Source organism: Podarcis filfolensis (assembly GCF_964270895.1).
Source record: "Podarcis filfolensis genome assembly, chromosome: 11".
In the NCBI taxonomy this organism is placed as follows: Eukaryota; Metazoa; Chordata; class Lepidosauria; order Squamata; family Lacertidae; genus Podarcis; species Podarcis filfolensis.
The window spans coordinates 19,338,722-19,356,383 of record NC_139613.1 but is presented as its reverse complement, the minus strand read 5'-3'; the positions used below and the strand labels follow the sequence as shown (position 1 = coordinate 19,356,383).

The 17,662-nt window shown below is 44.7% G+C and overlaps 1 protein-coding gene and 1 long non-coding RNA gene across 5 annotated transcripts in view; one reads left to right on the top strand and one right to left on the bottom strand.

Annotated features, from left to right (window-relative positions):
- The window catches only part of NIM1K (NIM1 serine/threonine protein kinase), a 31,530-nt gene extending 14,485 nt beyond the window's left edge, over positions 1 to 17,045 (bottom strand). Inside the window, exon 1 of one of the 4 annotated variants that reach the window (XM_083576223.1) lies at positions 17,025 to 17,045. The gene's annotated coding sequence lies outside the window, so the exon portion shown is untranslated. The other 3 variants (XM_083576221.1, XM_083576220.1, XM_083576224.1) reach the window with 3 other exon arrangements.
- LOC310744689 overlaps positions 1 to 17,662 on the top strand; it is a 150,728-nt gene that overhangs the window by 76,632 nt on the left and 56,434 nt on the right. The gene's annotated exons all lie outside the window — the stretch shown is intronic.

The window sequence follows — 17,662 nt, the reverse complement described above, 5'->3', positions numbered from 1 at the left end:
AACAAAACTTGTTTCATTTAAGCCAATTTCTCTGAGTAACTCAGAAATTCTACCATCATGAGAAAAAACACCCTTCTCTTCATGCCATGAGCAAAACTCTTTCCTGCCCCCCCTTTTCTTAATTGTTCTAAACCAAACAGTCACAAATGTTTTAGCTTCTCTCTGTCATAAGGAAGTTGCTCTTGCCCTTGTTCATTTTCGGTTCATATTTACAGAGTTCTCTTTTCTAGAAGCAGGTGATACCATATTTTTTTGCTCTATAGGGCGCACCGGACCATAGAGCGCACCAAGTTTTTTTGGGGGGAAATAAAGAAAAAAAATTATCCCCCCCCCAGCCCGAAAGAGCGGGTCCAGGAGCGGGGGTGACGTTGCGCGCTCCCGGAGCTTGCTGCTATCCGCAAGCCTTCTGAGCCTGGCAGGAACTCCCGCCACGCTCCGAAGCCTTGCGGATAGCTTCCTGAAGCCTGGAGAGCGAGAGGGGGAAAAGTGCGTCCTATAGAGCGAAAAATACGGTACTTTAGTTTGGAATATGAACCTTCACAACTTTTAATGCTCTCCTTCAATCCAAAGAGAGCATTGACGCTCTACAATATCTTCTCCAGCTTGAAATGCAATCTTCCCCACCTGCTTCTTTCCCAGCTTCTAACCCATGGGTAGGCAAACTAAGGCCCGGGGGCCAGATCCGGCCCAACCACCTTCTAAATCCGGCCTGCAGAGGGTCTGGGAATCAGCGTGTTTTCACATGAGTAGAATGTGTGCTTTTATTTAAAATGCATCTCTGGGTTATTTGTGGGGCATAGGAATTTGTTCATTTTTTCCCTTCAAAATATAGTCCGGCCTCCCACAAGGTCTGAGGAACAGTGGACCGGCCCCCCCTGCTGAAAAAGTTTGCTGACCCCTGTTCTAACCGTTCTCACTAGAAGCATCTCTCCTTTCTGGTGACTGCTGCAATTTAGTGTGCCAGGGAGCCTGGGTATGTGATTTTCTTAGGGTGCCCACGTCCCCAATAGGGATATTGGGCATCATGGAAATCACATTTCCCAGGCTCCCTGGCACACTAAGGCAGTGGTTGTAGCACTATTCCAGCAGTTAGCAGGCAGGCTTCCACTGCTTCCAGACCAGATAGGAGAAAGATGTCAACAGGCCAGAGGGTCTCATGGGTGCAGACTAGGGAAGTTATCAGAACCCATCACACTTCTGAAAACATTGGGATCCCAATGAGGTTCGAACTGGGCTCACAATAATTTCCCCTGTTTATTTCCATATTTAGAAAACAGCTTAAATTGAGCTGGTTTTCTAAATGAATAAATATACATGGAAAATTATTCCGAGCCCAGAATTGGTCCAACACTGCATACAGCTAATGCAGACTACCTCAAGAAAACTGAGCTTGCCTCTCGTTCATTTTTAAACTCACCCAATGATGAAAACACCGCCAAAGAAAAATAGCCGACAGTGAGGCAATCCGCACACCAATTACCAAAGCACCAGGCGACATCCCTTTGACAGGCTCTTAAATCTCCGAATGCAGTTGGCAAGACTGGCTTTTAAGCAGCCTGCTACAGTAATCCCAGCTTTCACTGCTTTCAACTCAAGAAGATGCAACTGTGTGTGTTTTAATGCAAAGTGAAACTGCAATTACTAGGAGTGTTTTTCTTCCTCTGCTGAAGAGGTATAAAGTTCAGAGCAGCCTTTGAAGTAGCCTTCCATGCAGTCAGCGATGGTTGCAGTCCAAAATGTGGAAGAGAGTGGGGCACCAGGTTGGGGAAGACAGGTTTGGAGGACCCGTAGCTCTGTTTGGAAGAGAACTCAGCCAAGTCGGATCCCCGAAGCAACCCTGCTTCCCCAGCTTTTTGAGGTCAGGGATGATGGGAGACGTTCCAAGAGAATTTGGAGGTCACTCCATTGGCTATCCCTGCTCTAACCATCCCAGCTCTAACCTACCCTAGGGCTAACTTTACCCTAACTGGCAGTGTGATGCTAAATCATTGATCCAAGCAAAATTTCTATTCATACAAAGTCCACAAAGAATATAGGTTGTTTTTTTTTTAAAAAGGTTAAATCCTACCTAAGCTAGCTTTTAAAAAGGGGGGAATTTTATTTAATTTTCAAAGCCTACAACCCAGAAGGTCTGCAAAACTATGACCTCCTTTCGTCTAAATATCTTAGCTACTCTACATGATAAAAAACAACCAGGTGCGACCTACCTAGAATTTGAGCCTCTCATGACTGCATCTCATTACTATTCCAGATTTTTGGTTTATCAAAGCCTTTGATGAGATTTATTCGATTCCTTTGAAATGCAGAGTTCACGCCCACATCAATGTGGGTTCTAATAAAACAGAATACATCTTAAAATTGCCTCCCCTTCAGATCGCCTTTAGTCCTTTGAAATTACTTTTGCTAATCAACCTCATGAAATATTGCAAATGTAATTTTTCGCTCCCTCTGCTTGCCAGCCTTCCTCAGTAGTGAGAAAGCCCAGCTCTGTACAGTGGACCCTCCGGATACGAATTAAATTCATTCCAGGGGTCCGTACTTAACCTGAAAAGTCCGTAACTGGAAGTGCTGTTTCTGCGCACGCATGTGGGACGATAGAGTGCTTCTGTGCATGTTTGCGGTGCGCAGAGCGCTTCTGCGCATGGCAAAACCCAAAAGTATACACTTCCGGATTTGCCACGTTTGCAACCTGAAAGGTACATATCCAGAGTGGTATGTAACTCGAGGGTCCACTGTATTTACAAGGTTCATTTAAAAGAGGGAGTACTGGAGGGTTTGGGCCCATCTGCACTATGCATTTAAAGCAGTATTGCACCACTTTAGACAGTCATGGCTTCCCCCAAATTATCCTGGGAACTGTAGCTTGTTAAGAATGCTGAGAGTTGCTAGAACACTCCCCCACCCCTCTTTGGAGAGCTACCATGCAAAAACTCTCAAAGTGATACGTAAACTTCTCTGCCAAGCAAGTAGTATGATGAACCATTAATATATTTATGTTATTTTCACTTGCATTTCCATGGTTATGTCTTCTTATAAACTATGGCTGAAACGAATGAAAACACGTCCCTCTTCTGCAGAATTATTTAGGTTTGAAACCTAGTTGAGACATAGGTTGCATGAGACTGAGCTAACATGCAGGAAAGAAGCTCTCCATAGCTGCTTTGTTCCTCCCTGGTCCTTCTCTTGCAGTGCTCTGCTGAGCTAAGCTAAGCCAAGCCTTGGCTTAGCATGTTATCTGAACTGGGTCTCACAGTTAAGCTCTTGCTGTGCTATCCACAAGATGCAGCCAACAGCCTGTGTGTTTGTGCCATAGTTTGGCTTACCACATTGCATGAATAATTGAGCTGTAGAGTTGGAAGGGACCACGAGGGTGATCTAGTCCCTGCAATGTAGGAGTCTTGTGCCCAATATGGGGCTCAAACCCACAACCCTGAGCTTAAGAGTCCCATGCTCTACCGACTGAGCTAGTTCTTCAACAATAACACTCTCTAAAGTAGTTTGTTACCTTCCTTCTTTGCTCGTACCCTTGCAAATGCAACCATTAAACCTGTCAAAATGCTTTTTCAGAGATTTCAGCTCTGCTGGGGCCTATGGTCTGTTGGTGTGTCACTGTCATTCTATGTGGCTCCCATCGACTCATCTGCTCTGATGTCACGCCCATGTCATAATAGGAAGCCTAATAAGCCCTGGGCAACCCAGATGATGATGATGATTTTATTTACACCCCACCCATCTGACTGGGTTGCCCCAGCCATTCTGGGTAGCTGGAGATACCTGGAAGCGGGGCATTGGGAACCTCAGCACTCCAAAGTCTATGGGATGTTTAGTTCAGCCAAAGATCATGGGGAAAAGCAGCTGGGCAATACTAAGAAGCTCCCAACAGGTCTTAAGAAACTTTCCTGGCTGCTTACTAATGGAAGAAATGAAAAGAAAACAGCAGCCTTTTTTATCAGCAATTCCCTCCATGGCCAGGGACGAGACAAAGATGACCTCCTCCCCTTACAATCTGCTGGGTTATTTGCCATATGTAGAGGGGCATCTTTCTTCTCCACTTACCATAATATAAAAAAATATACCCCAGGTGATTTAACGGGCAAGACGATACCTTTTCTATGAGCCAAGTAAAAAGATGAAAGCTTGCAAATTGCACAGAACTTTTCATACAGTTGGGTGTTCAAGCCAAAAGGGAAAAAATAGCTGACTGAGCTAATGCATGGCATTACGTTGATCTTACCCAAGGTCAGAAGGCTCCCCAGCACCACCACTTGGTCCTTATATGGGAGTGAGCTGTCAACCATAGCATTTGTTTAGTATCCTATAGTCTTCTGTCTCAAATGGGATCATCTGGGTGGCTAACAAATCAAAATAAAACCAACCCAGCACTGCAGCAAGTATATGTGTGTGGGGGGGGGGCTTGTTTAATTTCACTGCACACAGGTCGTGTAATGACAATAAAGGTTTATTACTTATTATTATTATTAAGATAAGATCCAAAGAAAAACCTGAGAAAATAGCCAGCAGCAGCAACAACAATGAAGAGCAATTAAGAGACCAAATCCAAGCCTCCCATAAAAAGACTGGTGAACCATGATCTTCTGAACCTGGTGCCTAAATACGCTCAATGGGATAATGAACAAAGGTGAAAAGATCCCGTCTCCCAGTCCCACACTGTTCCACATGATGCAATGGGTGGACCTTCTCCCCCCAAATGCAGCACGTGGGCATTTGAAACATAGTCTAAAATAAGCTACTATTGCGAAAGCCAAGAATGCACTACGCTGGCAAATTTGGACCTCCGAGCCTTAAAAAAGGGTGGGTTGGATCTCTTCCTGGGTGTCCAATTGCAATCTCAAATGCAAGAAAGAGATAAAAGCCACTGAGGTCAATTTCTCCTGTGAAATTAAGCAGGTTTTTAATCCAATGCAAACAGTGCTTCCAGATTGTCACTATTTTGCTGGAGACATTAAAGTGCATACCAAAACTTTAGGTTTGTACATCCTAATGCAACAAAGCCACTTATTAAAAAACAGAGCTTTTGCGGTTTGGAATGTGGTGATGAAATGTACCAAAAACTGTGGGACGGATGAATGATTAATGGGAAGCAGGCAAATTAGGATGAATGTTCATTGTTGCATAACCACTCTGAAAACAAATCTGAATGCATGCTCACTAAAAATCAAATATAATTTAACCTCCATGTGAGCTTTGCAAAAGCAAACCAGGATGAGTGCTCAAGAAACAGGTTATCCTGAGCAGACCCTAACACTATCATGATTTAATAACAGCATTTTAAAATGTCAACGTTCATTATTTAGCGTCTGAGAAATACACCACTTTTCTTTCCGCTTCCGTTCCATCGCATCCACTGCACACACAGAAATTAAAGAGATAAAAACCTCTGAAGTTAATTGCATCTGTGAAATTAAACAGGCTTTTGATATAACGTAATTAAACGTACTTGTTAATGGCACTAAAACATTCACTATTAAGGTATGAGAAATTAATAGCTTCTCTGTTCATCGAATCCACTGAACACACAGGAGCATAGCCAAACTTTGCCCTAATCCACACCAGCTACAGCTCACCATTCCCATTCCATTTACCTGTCAATGTCAGCCAATCTGCATCCTGAGTGAAGCACTCACTGTATTTCTCTGTACCCAGAAACAAGGTTTGATCCAAAACGAAAAATGTTTGGAGCCTCTGTAAAAAGCAACTCAGAATCCTTTGCCCCCCAGAGTTCCAAATTATCAGAGTGACAGGCAGCCTCTAACGTGGAACGGAGCCTGCAAGCTAATACAGAGCAACTGAAGCTCTGAAATAGCCAAAGCTATTTTTACATCCATGTTAATACAGTACTTCTGGCATTTCATTCACTGACTAATCCACCCTGGATTTGCTTAATGCTGTTCCCATATCAGCCTGCCACAAGTAATGACACCTGTTTGGTAGCCTCCATATATTATAGGGAAGCAGCAGGAGGGCTGGATATACCAGGAGGCAGGCTAAGCAGCTGTCTAGTGGCCTCTGATATTTAGGGCCCTCAAAACCTCAGAGGGGAAAACCTTGTGCGAAAACTCCGTGAAGACAATCCCGTTTAGTAAACACATTTATTCAGTTCTAATAATAAATTGCTTCCCCACTCAGTGCCTCCTAAAACATAGACACGAACCACCCCTAGCTGATTGCTGCATTACAGGAGTTTGAACTAGATGACTCTTAGGGTTCCTTCCATCTCCACAATTCTGTTTCCGTGATTTTGTGGGGAAACATTAAAAACATTGCAGCACACTTTAAATATAAGTTGTTGAGCAGCAGGTACCACCCCTTCCTTCCCTTACAGAATGCCCAAACTGCACCTGCCTCCTCTTACATATATCCCAAACCATGGCATAGGTGAGCTGCAGAGGAACATGAAGAACAGAGTAGGACAGCTCCCCAGCAGCCTTCTTGCTTTGCTGTGGCTTCCCTCCTTGGCCTCCGACACTGCTGAGGCCAAAGCAGCAGCGTTGGTGTGAGGTAGGCAGTGGTAGTAGAGTAGGACCATTGCTGGGGAGCTGCCCCAGCCTGCCCTGCCTATTCCTCTGCAGCTCACCTGGTCCACGCTGTGCCCGCTCACTTGCTCTGCCTGCTTGCGTGCCCAGGCTGCTTATCAGCAGCAAGACAAATTGCAGCGTGACCACGTCCTTACAATTTGTTTATATGGCTTTTTAAAAACCCAGCAGAACATCTCAAATAACAACAGAAGCCGACAAAAAACAACTCATGAATGGAAATGTAGCTTATATTTATCATACAGTACAAGAGAGCCCTTGCTGACAGGTACATTTCATTGCTTTTAATAAAGACAACCTTATACTACCCTGGAAGGTACTTTCCACGTACCTCTTTAAGGAAGGTGAAGGAAAACTGAGTGTGAGATAGAATGGGAATCAGTATGAAGGATGAAGAAAAATACCGTATTTTTCCCTCTATAACACGCAGATTTTTTCTCCTAAAAAGTAAGGGGAAATGTCTGTGCGTGTTATTGAGCGAATGTGTGGTCCCTGGAGCTGACAGGCGCGAGTGAAGGCAAAAATCAGGCAAAAATCATATCGCGCCCTCACGGAGGAGAGGAGGCTGCTGCTTTCCTGCATTCTGCCTCAGGGTCTTACTGCCCACCCGCTTCTGTTTCGTTACTGTGTTTGCTCAAACGGAACAAAGAGCAGAGAAAACCCCTCCCCTCCAGGCAAGCAGGGGGGAAAGCAGAGCGTCCTTCCCTCTAATTCCTCTCCGTGCTCCGGTGCTGCTGCTGCTGCTGCGTCTAGGGACTCGCAGGCAGCGGAAAACATGCAGGAGAGTGAGAGAGAGAGAGAGAGAGAGAGAGAGAGAGAGAGAGAGAGAGAGGGCTGGCTTGGGGGGGGACTTTTGCCTTCCTTCCCCCCCTTTAAACCCCTCTCTTGCATTCTTATCCAGCTGCTTCTCCGCACTCCCCTCTCGTGCTCCTTGTCCCTTCTGTTTTTCTTTCCCTCCCCACTTAAAACGTGGTTACAAAGCACGGATCCACATGGATCCTCAGGATCTTTGCATTGGGTCACCCCAAATTCACCATCAGATCACATAGCAATGATCTGATGCAAAAACAGGGCTGCAATGGTGCAAAAACGTGGTTACAAAGCACGGATCCACATGGATCCTCAGGATCTTTGCATTGGGTCACCCCAAATTCACCATCAGATCACATAGCATGTCCATGGCTACAGCCTGCACCAAAAAAATCACGCACCCACTGTTGCCTGGGGCTGCAATGGTACAAAAACGTGGTTACAAAGCATGGATCCACATGAATCCTCAGGATCTTTGCATTGGGTCACCCCAGATTCACCATCAGATCACATAGCATGTCCATGGCTACAGCCTGCACCAAAAAAAAATCATGCACCCACTGTTGCCTGGGGCTGCAATGGTGCAAAAACGTGGTTACAAAGCACAGATCGACATGGATTCTCAGGATTTTTGCATTGGGCTACCCCAAACTCACCGTCAAATCACATGTCTGTGGCCACAGCATGAAGCACAAAAATGATACATCCACTGTTTCATTCAGATTTTTTTTTCTTGTTTTCCTCCTCTAAAAACTATGTGCGTGTTATGGTCAGGTGCGTGTTATCGAGCGAAAAATACGGTATACAAGTTGGAAAGGAGCTCCAAACAAAAACAAAATCCTGGCTTTCTGCTACTGGCTCCCTGCTTCCTCTTCTTTAACCAGTTACTAATCTGCCTACTCCTTGACTGCTAAATTTACTCAGGCCTGGATTAAAACAACGGAAGGCCCTTGACTAGGAGACCTTGGGAGGTCCAAATTTAATAGCATTTGATCATGAAAACAAAACCTCATACTTCTTTACTGTTACTAAGCAACTGGGCCCAGACAGTAAAATCTGCTTGTATTTAAAAAAAAATTTAGAAATTGGCAGGAGGCCAAGGACTCCCTAGACTAGGAGGCCATGGGGTGCAACCCACTCAGCCTATATGTAAATCCAGCCCTGACTGGACCATTCCTACGCATGTGCTTATCAACACACCCCAAGAACAGTTAAGGTTGAGGAGGCAGGACTTTCTTTTGCAAAAGACACGCTGATTCCTCTGCAGCAAGGCTTGTTCTTCAGTGTGCTTCATTTAGTGTTGCGTTTAATAAATGATCCCACCAATTCACCCAGAACAGATGTTTAATAAACTGGCTTGTGTTTTCCTGGATCCTCCCTGCAATACTTAAAAAAAAAAAAAAAAGTTTATACACATAGTGCTGTTAATTACCTTTAAAGCCCTAAACAGCTTGGGGCCAAGATACTGAAGAACCATCTTCCTCCATGTGAACCCGTCTATCTTTCAATATCAGCTTTTTAAGGTGTGTTTGGCAGCAACATGCAAAGAGTGCCTTTTATTGAAGAAAGCCTCCTATTACATTCATGGAACTTATTTGCCCCCGAGAGATTAGATTATCTCCCTCTCTTTGCTTGTGTTCTGGCAGCACTGAAAAACCATGCTTTCTCATTAAGCCCTTTGAGATCTTACTGCTGTTCAAGTTACGTTGTTCTGGCTCTTGTTATTTTTAAATGCTATCTTTAGAGTCAAGATGTATTGCTATTCCATCTTATCCATTTTTAAAATCATCACGTAGTATTCATACTCCAAAGGTCAATGTTTGTTAAGATTTGTAAATGCGGGATTCAGAATTGGGGCCATTTTCTTCTTCTTCACCTGCCTGCAGACATAATCAAGCCTCTTAACTTCTGGCACAGCCTTTAAAGTACATAGCTTATCAATCCACAGGAACATTTCGAGAACCAATATTTTCCCACTTGGGCAGTATGCCAGAACATCTATCTGGTTACCTCTGCTGTCAAAGCCATGATGTCTTTTGTCCCAAAGTCCCACAATGTTCTACAAGACAAGAAACCCAAACAAAAAGTTTTAAAGTTAAGAGTTGTTGCAGTGAGCTGGTGCAAATGTCCCCTGTTTCACCTTGGCAACTATGCAACTTTAGCGATGGCAACTTCGTGAGAGTTATAGTCCAAAACACCTGGAGCACAAAAACAGCTGGAGAAGGCTGCTGTGCAGAACTATTACTACAAAGACACAATCCTTGTGGATATTTATGTTTTTTATAAAACCAGCTTAACATCTTCTTAGTGGTATTGCACTGTATTTGTGAAGTTGACAGTTCTGCATGTCACTCCATCCTCCACTGGCTTTGATTTTAAATCCATGCACTTTCCATATCAGGCAAGCCATATTTCAGAGGGTATTAATTACTCTTACAAAGGGCATTAATTAATTAGAGGGATGCGGGTGGCGCTGCGGTCTAAACCACTGAGCCTCTTGGGCTTGCTGATTGGAAGGTCGGCAGTTTGAATTCATGTGATGGGGTGAGCTCCCCATCGCTTTGTCCCAGCTCCTGCAAACCTAGCAGTTTGAAAAGCACACCAATGCTAGTAGATAAATAGGTACCACTGTGGCAGGAAGGTAAACGGCATTTTCATGCACTCTGGCTTCCGTCATGGTATTCTGTTGCACCAGAAGCAGTTTAGTCATGCTGGCCACATGACCCAGAAAGCTGTCTGTGGACAAACACCGGCTCTCTTGGCCTGAAAGCGAGATGAGTGCCGCAACCCCATAGCCGGTATAGTGCAGCGTGTGGGGGATTCACTGAGCTGGCAGCTCGGTTTGGGGGGCGGCTCGTGGGTCGGTAAAACTGTCTTTGTGGGCTGCATCCAGCCTATGGGCCGCACACTGCCGACCCCTGATCTAAAACATAGCAGAGGGGAAATTTGAAAAGTGGCAAATGGGGACTGCTAGGCCCATTGTGCCACACACCAGTCTTACCTGAAGACCAGAATTCTTTCATCACCCAATATTTCAAAAAGTCTCAGGAACCTGAATAAAGCTTACAGATGGCATGATCAATCAAGCCATATTTGGGAATGGTAGAAATTCGGGAGCTACACGCAGAAGAGGGGTTGTTGCGGAGCTGAGTGTGCTAAATCCAACCCCCTTCTTCCTCCTCCACCCCCTCCTCCTCAAGTTGCAGGGCCACTGTCTGAAGCAGAGACCCTCCTGAACTCATGGTGGTTGCACATGCAAGGTAGAAGCTGCGGAAAATTAGGGTCCCTACATCATGCAAGGAGCCGAAGCAAGAAGTTGGCTGCCCAGTTCACATGCTCACTACTCTTCAACCCAAGGCTAGCACACTTTCCCCATAAACTATTGTTCCCCTGCCTCCTTGTGAATGGAATTTCCCCGTTTCTATAACCCTTGAATATGGCTCCAGAACTGAGGCTAGATACAGAGGAGGGAACTGGATAAGAGAACCCCAGGCGCTCCCACAGGACATGTTTAACATGCCACTTGGCAGCAGCTGTGCCATCAGGTGCAGTGGAGGGAGAGATGGGAAGCAGGGGTGGCCTAAAATAGGGCGCATTTCATCAAACCACGCCAGTTGCCTTGTGGCACTGCCACAAAACAAAGCACGCCAGCTGCGTACATTCAAACTACCCATACAAACGCACGCTGCTTCGTGACATTTCTGAAGCGAAGCAGGATTGGGTGCAGCAGCGCCAGTTCCCGAAATGAAAGGGTGCTTGGAAACCTCCAGTATGGTGTCCTGAGTTCCAGAGAGAGGAGGAGCAAGAAATGGAGAGGAGGAGAAGGAGAAGTCATTTGTAAGCTGCTGCTGAATCCACACTGTGTGTGAGAGAGAAAAGAAGCTGGGCTCCCACTGGCCTTATAGCCCCTTATTAGATTCTGCCCCATTGATCTGGAGTGCATTGTGGGGTGGCCGTGCAGGGAGAAGGAGGCAACAACTTCAAGTATAATACTACAGGCATGCACCGAGCCCATTAAGATGCAAATTGCCTACCCCTCAGTTACAAGGTTTGGGCTCCTCCGTGAGATTATAAGCAAAGGGTCCTCGGTTTGAAAGAGCTGCTTTAGAAAGTTCCCATAACCCTTAGAGAATTCCCACAACCCGGCGCTGTTTTTTCACATGTGTGCCCAGCAGCAAAAGGCGAGCTGGAAGGCGCAGTTCTGAGAGCAATTACTTAATGCTCCAGAGATTAGCTGTCTGCCTCATCCTGAGTCCATATTATTCAAGAGAGAACAAAGGGGAACGAGACACATTAATCCATCAGCCCTATCGCGCCAACTTTCCTGTCATAGGCATTTATGAGCCTATACAACTCCATGTTCCTCCTAGGGGCAGGGGGGAGTTTATTCATAGTCTGCTGAAGTAAAGACTATGCAATGAAAGAAGTTGCCTCGCTGCCCCAAACTGGGAGGCTGCTTCAGATGCAGCAAAGTTACAAGCAGGGTCTTCATGTGCAACTGCGGATAAGATCTGCATCCTGCACTCAGCAAAAGGGACAAAGCTAAGAATGTAAGAATATTCTATTGAATCAGGCTGAAGGCCCATCTAGCCCAGCATTCTGTTCTCACAGTGGTCAACCAGATCCTCATGGGAAGCTTGCAAGCAAAACCTGAGCACAACAGTGCCCCCTACAGCATATAAACATAGTTGTGATTCCCAGCAAGCAGTCCCAGAGGCATATTGCCTCTGACAGGAGAAGCTGACTGTCCAAAGCTACCCAACTCTGCTGTGCTTGAGAGGCAAATAAACCTCTGGTTTCTGCTGCCGTTCCCACAAACTGAGAAATTTTAGTTACAGAATGAGATTACTTGTATTTGGTGTGTGTGTGCGTGCATGTGCTTACACACACACACACACACACACACACACACAAACACACACACAAAACACAGGGAGGGCAGACTGAAGGTGCAAATATGTGAATAAATCATATTTCTTAAAGCTATGATGGTCTCTGCCATATATTCGATCTTTTATTATTATTAAATATTTTTTGTTGATTTTACAATTTTAACTTCACCAAGTATTCTCCATAGAGATAATACAATTCGGGGGAGAGGGGGAATAAATGGAAAATAAAGCAAAAAATAAAACAGAGAATATAAATAAACCTTAATCATGACACATTTTCAGTATATATAAACATATTTTGGAGGTTCTCTTTAACTTGCTGACTTCCCTCCTTCTCCTTTTCTGGTTCATTAAATAAGTATGTTTTCTTATTTTTCTCAATAAGTATGGTTTCTTATATAAAACCTCTTTTTCTTATTTTTCTTATATTAATTATCAATATTTAACAAACTACCATCATACATTAATATTTCAAATTGCCTATGTCAGACTCATTATTTAACACTTGCAAATGTTTCTATTTGTATACCATATTTTTGTACATATACAATAAATGTTTCCTAACCTTTTTTTAAATTTCTCACTGCCATTGTCTCTGAGCTTCTCTGTAAGCTTTGCCAACTTGCCTTCAATTCTCCAAAGGAGCAGAGCCCCTGGGCGGGTGCCTGGAATCTCGGCAGAGAGTGGGGGTGACACCCAACTTTTATAACATTATGGTTTTTTATCCTATTTTAATGTTTCATTGCGTAGGCTGCTCTGGGATTATGATGATTTAAAAAAGAGTGGTGTATCAAACAAAGAAAGTACACAAATACTGCCCCCCCGCCCCCTGATAAGATTGAAAGGAATCCTATTAATACCCAAAACACAGTTTGAGGACACTGAAAGTCCACTGCTAATACTTCCCTGGATTACAGAGTGTAATAGCCCTATATGAGCGTGTTACTCCTTTTAATTAATCCCATGGCATCGATCCCAGATGTTTCCCCCGCCGCGGCTTGATACTGATGAGCTAATCCTGAAATTAGATTAACCTGCGTGGATGAACAAACGGGGATGTGGAGTCATGGTTGTCAGGACAACAAATAGAAATTGCATCCTATTAATCCTCTCAGAAGAAATCTGCTTTCAGCACAGCAACAACACCCAGGACATGTTTCCAGCAAAGTCAATCTAATGAAATTTATTATTGTTCGTTTGTTGCTTTCATTGGGTACATGTGTAACAAAGGGGGCCCAGGTTCATTGAGCTGTAAAAACACATGCTGTAAAATTGTAGCCATTAAAAATAACAACAAGAAGTTTTTTCCATGATGTTAAACTCTAGAAGGGAGAGAGAGAGACAGGTTTGAATAAGAACTTAAGAACCACCTACAGGATCAGGTCCAGTGGCCCATCTAGTGTGAACTCTATTCTCACAAAGGCCAACAGGATGACTATTGAAGTCCTAGAGGAGCAGGTCTGCCAGTGAAATCATAAGCAGGAGAGGCAGTACAAAAAAAATTAATACCATAGGTGCATCCTCCATAAAAGGGTTGTGGGTCTCTTCATCCAACGGGTTCTAATGTGTTTTTTTAAACAAAAACAGCATCATATCCCTAAAAATATAATGTGTTGATGTGTTTACTTTGAGGTGTTTGGAAGTAAAACAAATACACCACACAGATACAGTCCTCAATTCTATGCACAACAGGTTTCCTGCATGCACAACAGTATTGTCCAAAACAATCTTGTGCTGAATGGATGGCACAGATACCCACTCATGCATAAGTAGTGATAGTGAGCTAACCTGATTGACCCAGGGTCGCAGGATGCATATCCATAGGCAACTCGTAGCTGGTTAGTAACAACTACTACCCGGATCAGATCACATTTGCCACATTAAGATGCAGAACTAACAAAAGAGATGACATATGCACCAAGGCAAAACTGAGTTTCTGTCCGGTATTAAAATTGGGATTTGGAAAACTGTTATAAGGATATGCAATGAAATTCAACGAAGGGGAAACGAGGAAGTCGTTTTACAAAGTAAATAACTGTTATTTTCAATAAGGTTATGATTTATGTTTGTTATGTTTTGTTTGTTTTATGTTTTTGTTTGTCGTTGATATTGTAAAAACTAATAAATTTTTTTGTAAAAAACAACAACTGAGTTTCTGTCTGGGTGACATGGTCCCAGGAACACGCTGCATATCCACCACATAATTAAACTATGTGTCCCCCACCCTCCATCCACCTTTAACCACCAGGAGAGAGAAAGAACAGTAAGGAGTTCCTGTAGCATCCCTAGAGGTGGATTACAGCAAAGCTTTTGCAGACTAGAATCCACTTCAGTCGGCAAGTATAGATGCGTACACACACACAAACACCCAGTTCACCACCTGTTCTTGATCCCAATGATTGCTTCCACAGTTAATTTGCGAGATGCACCACAGCTGCCCAAAGCAACTTAAATAGAACGCATTGTAGGTGGACCACAAAGTCCATTATTTCAAGTGTGCATACAATACCTCGGGGTTCCTAATTTTGGAGCCCTTCGTCCCAAATATTTGCAGGAGTGTAGGACAGAGAGAGGAAGCTGCCTTATGTGCCCATTCAGTATTGCATCACAGTGTTATATCCTGCCTTTTACGTCTCCTCCAAGGAGCTCAAGGTGGCGTTTATGGTCCCCCCCCCTCCTCCCCTTGCTCTCCTCCCAACAGCCCTGTGAGGTAGGCAGGACTGAGGTCACCCACGGGCTTCATGGTGGCTGAGTGGGGATTTGAACCCAGGACTCAGTGCAGCTGCTCTCCATCCACAGTTGCAGGCAGGGGACACCTCCACCGCCCCCAAGTCCTACCTGGAGACGCCGGGGGTTGAACCCGGGACCTTCCACCCACGGTCCTTCCCGCTCCACTCCATCCCTCAGCATGCCGCCGGCGTCCCCTTCCTTGCAGGTAAGCCCTGCTGAGCTCTGGAGGTTTCGCGCAGCGCCCTTCACGCCTCTTACCTGCCGGGCAGGTGGAGCCAGGAGGAGCAGGCAGGCATCCGCGCGCCGCAGGGTGTTCATTGCAGCCGCCACTCGGGAGCCAATGAAAGGCTCTTGCTCCGCCACCAGGAAAGCCGAAGAGTGAGAGAAGGCGCGCGCGCGCAAAGCCGCGAGGCGCAGGCACGAGGGGAAAGGCGGGGCGGCGGCGTGGGAGAGCGTGCAGAACGGAGGGAGCCCCAGGAAGGGGGAGGGAGAGCCGACGGGAGAACCAATCGGCTCGCAGCGAGGGCGTGGCCGGCCGCGCGCCTTGGGCTGGTTTCTATAGCAGCGCGTGCGCAATGGCGTGGCTGCGAAAAGGATTCACCTGTTGGGTTTCTGCCTGCCTCGTTATTGATATTATTGCTATTAATAATAATACTTTGGTTTAATTACCACGCCTGCTCACTTCTGAAGGGGCTGGAGGCAGCTCACATATAAAAACAATAAATGCCACATTGGTGGTGGGGGGAACCATTCATTTAAAAAAGCAATTAGAAGTACACGAAATCTATTAACAACAACAACAAACAAACAACTAGTATTGTTAAGCTGGGTGAAGGGAGAGAAGAGACAAGCTGGAAAACTGGGAGCAGCAATGCCCTCACCGCCCCACCCCCCACCCCCCGCTCAAGGTGGGGCAATACAATATATATATATTTAGGCAGAGATGTCACTGCCTTAAAATATACAGTCCCTGGGTAGGTTCAAACCCACTGTGGATGCTGAAGTGTCTACTCTACTTACTATTCAAGGAATCACTGTTCCTAGAAACCATGGACAGCTCCACACACAATATTCTTTCCTAAGAAAGAATTGCTGTACAGATGCGATACTAAGCTACCAGGTAGTACAAAGTTCCTTGCACAAATCGGATGGAGACGAAGTTTTAAAAACTGAGGGTGGCTTGAAAGAGGGATCACCACTCATGTTATGCGTTGTCATTCCCACTTCTACCCCCTGCTAAGCACATATTGTTTCTAAACATATCTGAATGCAGAAAACAGCAGGGGGCAAAAGAATGCAATTCACATCATGGCAAGTAAACCCAGTCACTAAAAGAAAAACGCCAACAACATTTTGTACATCGTTTCCTTGTGCTTCTAGCTTGTACTCTTCTTCCCAATGAGAGCACTGAGTAGTGGCTGCCAGTAGATTATCACACACAATGGCATATCATTTCTTCCCAGGTGTGGAAGAAAACTGTTGTCCATGAACCAATATGTGTAAACAGGAAGGAATCAGCAGCCAATGTGTACTGCAAAGCAACCTCCCCCCCCACAAAAAAAGCTAGCCAAAATGGTAGTATGTTGGATTTGTACAACAGGCAGCTACTTCTTTGCTCCTGATCCTCCTTGAAAACATGCAGTACTGCTCTCTACCCTACTTAAGCGTAAACACCACCTTTCCTTATACTGTAGATCCAGCGCTTGATACAGCCTGTCATTAATTTTGTACACTTCGTTATACAGTTTGCAATGCTACCAAGTCATTGGAACTCCCCCAAGTTCACATACTTTAAAAATAGAGAATTCAGATATCATTGCCTCCCTGCTCCATTCCGGTGTCTTCTGCGTTATCCTCCCATCTTTTTCCAGAGCAGATTTCCAGTTACCTACCTCCAGCTTTGAGTATTTGGTTCTAGACATACAGCCATCACTGCAGTGATGACATCAGTGGAAAAAAGGTATTGGGAAGACCATTAAGACCATTTTTAAGACTTGTTAAAATGTATTTCGCAGTAACAGCCCCATCCTTAACTTACCTTCTCTGAAGTCAGTCCTATGGAGTGTGAGAAGAGTTAAGTTCCAACCAGGAATACTTAGAACAGAAGCCTTACATGGTGGAACGCTCTGTCACAAGAGACTAGGATCCTGCGGGACTTGATATCCTTCCGCAGGGCCTGCAAGACAGAGCTGTTCTGCCTGGCCTTTGGTTTGGACTCAGTCTGACCCCTATGTTTCCCTTCCCTTAGGGTTTTGATCTATGGGCTACTTTTAAAATGAGGCTGCATTTTAAATTGCATTTTAACCTGTATTTTAAATTGCCCCCCCATTATGTTTTTACTGTAATTTTACTGGTGTTAGCCACCCTGAGCCTGGCTCTGGCAGGGGATAAATAAAATGTATTTTTTTTATTATTATTATTATTATTATTATTATTATTATTATTATTATTACATTGAAACTCCCAGCAGCATATACTTCAATTTACAATTTGTATGTGAAAAGTGCCTTCCTTATAAGCACCCTCAGGTGGGGTGGGGTGCACTTTTACATCACCCATGGCTCAGTGTAGGAGATAAAAGCTTTAGAAGATGGTGCAAGCAGTTTGTGGAGAAAGCACAAGCACATCTCCAATCTCTCTGAACTCCAGCATGGGAGTGTCTTGATGCTGGCCACA